Here is a 3,351-nt window from a genome sequence, read left to right as displayed (position 1 = left end):
GGCGGGGACACCGGGGGCGCGGGCAGCTCCCGGGGCGCCGCTGTCGCCGCGGCGGACGCGGCCTGGGGGCGGGGCCGGGCGCGCTGACGCCATCGGCCGGCGCGCGGCGCCACGCGGGGTAAACAAAGAGCGGGGCGGGGCTCGGCAGCCACACGTGGAGAGCGCGCGCGCGGCAGCCGGAGGGGCGCGGCCCCTTGGGGGCGTGGCTTTGCCGGGAGGACACGCCTCCATCTGGGCGTGCCCAGTGGGCGTGGCTGGGGCGGGGCCGTGCGGCCCAGGGGTGGGGCCGGGGCTCCTTCCCGGGAGCTGCGATCCCGGTCTGGGACTCAGGGACGGGAGCGCCCGGAGCCCCCGGGTCTGGCCGTGCCGCTGGACACCCTGCCGTGCCCCGCCTGCCCAGGAGCATGGGGCTGCCCTGCCCGTGGGGTGGAGGGGCTTCCTCTGCCCCGCGCGTGTGAGCAAGGGGGGGAATGGCTCCTGCAGCTCCCGCTGGAGGGATCTCGTCTAGCCGTGGCGACGTGTGTCCCGGTCTCACGTGGGCTGGCTAAGGAAACAAACGTGATCCAGAAGAAAATCTCTTTGTCCTGAGAGCTGCAGCCACCCCTCTCCCAGAAATAATGCCAAAATGTTTGGTGCTTTGATTCTCGTTGTTTGGATAGGATAGTGACAGCCAAAGCAAGGTTTTAGTGTGAGTTTGCTGTTTGTGCATTTGTGTTATGTTCCGAATATTAATTCCACAGATAACAAGGCGTTGAACAGCTTAATGCCATGACTTGAAGGGAGAGAGATTCCTGCAGAAATAACGTGTGACTTTTATTAATAAAAGGAATCAACCACTTTGTTCCTGATACCATATCTCATATGGTAGGATTTTTAAAAATTTGCTTTGATATTCTGTGGTTCTGCCATCTAACAATTGCTACTACATGGGAGCTGTAAGAATTTTAATGTACTTGACCTTTGCTTTGTTGAAATAAACAAAACCGACATAGGCTATCACTTGACTTTCCAGATTTTATCATGTTAGAGTAAAAAAAAATGAGAAAACTGGGAATGTATTTCTGGCCATTTTCAGATTTCATGGTATAAAGAGTTTACGTGTAGAGTTTTAATTTCATCTTGAAGGTAATCATAAGATGCCTGCTTTATCCATGGGATGCACAGAAATAGCTGTGGTGGGAGGATAAATATCTGTGCTGGGTCCCGAGTGCACTGCCATGTTCTGGAAGATTAGTTGCCCAGGTTAAGGAATTCAGCTTGTTGCTCCCAAGGTCCCACCCTTTGCTCACACCAGCTGTCGTGAGGAAAGATAAAATCAGAGTTCTCCCTCTCCTTTTCCTGGGGAGCTGCTTTTAAGCAGAGAATTTACTGCTGGTTCCTTTTACACTGAGAAAGAGCACTTGAGCAATTCCAGACCCTGACAGCACTCGGTGTGGTGCCTCTCTTTGTACTGCTCTGTGCCTGGGGTGGGCAGCATTACTGACCTAACGATTAGCATCAGATATCCAGGGAGCTGCCTGTAACACAGGCAGGGAGCTAACATGATGTACATACCCAGATCAGGCTCAAATGAGGGGTTGGCCATACCTGAATTCTGCAAGCAGCTTCACTGGGATTTGACACTGAGGGTAACCTGAGATGTGGAGAACTTCTATACTCCCTAAAGGACAGCATACCACAGAGCCAGTTTCTTTCATGAAGTTTTCACTACTTCAGACCACAGTACAAGATGGACAGTTTGTGAGGGAACAGCAAGGGCCACCAGCCCCAAGAGGAATTTTGAGCCAGGAGCAGAGCATGATACCAAGGCAGGTGAGAGCAGTTGCCTTACCAATAAGAAGCTGGCATGCTCTGTGAGAAAGTTCTAGATTTACTTTAAATTGGAATGCTTTCAGGGTTAAATGTCATTTTATATAAGATGCTATTCACCTTTCTGATGAAAACCAGCTATTGTGTGTACACAGAACCATAGAATAGCTTGCGTTGGAAAGATCTGAGCAACATGATCTAGTGGAAGGTGCCATCTAATGCCAACACCCTCCACTAGGTCATGTTGCTCAGAGCCCCATCCAACCTGGCCTTGAGCACTGCCAGGGTTGGGGCTTGGAGCATCCACAATTTCCCTGGGAAACCTGTTCCAACATCTCACCACCATCACAGTAATGAATTTATTCCTAATACCTAGCCTAAGTTTCCCCTCTTTCAGTTTCTCCTCATTATTCTTTGTCTTATCACTACAATTCCTGATGAAGAGTGCCTCTCTGGCTTCCCTGTAAGCCCTGTTCAGGTACTGGAAGGTTGTTATGATGTCTCCACGTAACCTTCTCTTCTCTAGGCTGAACAGCTCCAACTTTCTCAGCCTGACTTCATAGGGGAAGCACTCCAGTCCTCTTACCAACTTTGTGGCCGCCTCTGGACTTGTTCCAACAGTTCCATGTCCATCTTATGTTGGGATACATATGCATACACACACTGCCATGTGTAATGAAACAAATACAAACTACAATACAAAACTTCCAAACATATAGTGGTACTAGATTTGAAGACCAAGAAATCACCATCTTTGAGGGATGGCAGAAAATACAGGGACAGTAATCTCAGGGACAGAAGTCTCTTACTCAAAATTTTGAGGTAAGGACTGGACAGAAAAGTTAGCTCCTTGTGAATACAGAGAAATTAAATTGAAATAATCCAAATGATTAGGAAGTTTGTAACAGATTTAATACAAATGAAAGTGTTGTAATGTACCGTGTCGCTTCTAAGCACATTGGTATTCTCAATGCACTCTACAAACACTAATAGTTTAATGGTATTTTATCCCTCAATTCACAAACTGAAGTTAAAATCAAAAATAGGAAAGGATTATCCTCTAATGCTCATGATAGGAAAACCATTGGCCCTACACAAACAGTAACATATCCATTGTGGTTTCAAAACCATATCAAATTACATTTTAAGCCATCAGCTAATGCTGCTAAATGGACTGGTGCAAGATAGATAGATATCCTGAAATGTTTGGTAAACATTGTTTGTTTAATCATAGTCTCTAATACATACTTGCGGTAGAGATCTTTCCATCAAGAAGCTGAAGTAATGAACATATTGTACTGAAATAAGAAGATCAGCAAGTACAGATCCAGAATGACACAGGGTAACATGTTCAGCTCTTTATGCTAGCCTGGGAGTGAAAGTTAGGATATTAACAGCATGCCTTTCCCTCAGGGGTGCATGTGCTTCTTTGGGCAGGAGGAAGGCTACTCAGTTACTTTGACATTAATAATTTGTTATATACTGTTTATAAATAGTAACAGTTCACTTGTGCCTTGTTTTTTTCTGATTCACAATTCAAGA

Source organism: Vidua chalybeata, chromosome 1 (assembly GCF_026979565.1).
Source record: "Vidua chalybeata isolate OUT-0048 chromosome 1, bVidCha1 merged haplotype, whole genome shotgun sequence".
In the NCBI taxonomy this organism is placed as follows: domain Eukaryota; kingdom Metazoa; phylum Chordata; class Aves; order Passeriformes; family Viduidae; genus Vidua; species Vidua chalybeata.
The sequence above is the reverse complement of the archived record's forward strand: the minus strand, read 5'-3'. Positions refer to the sequence as shown.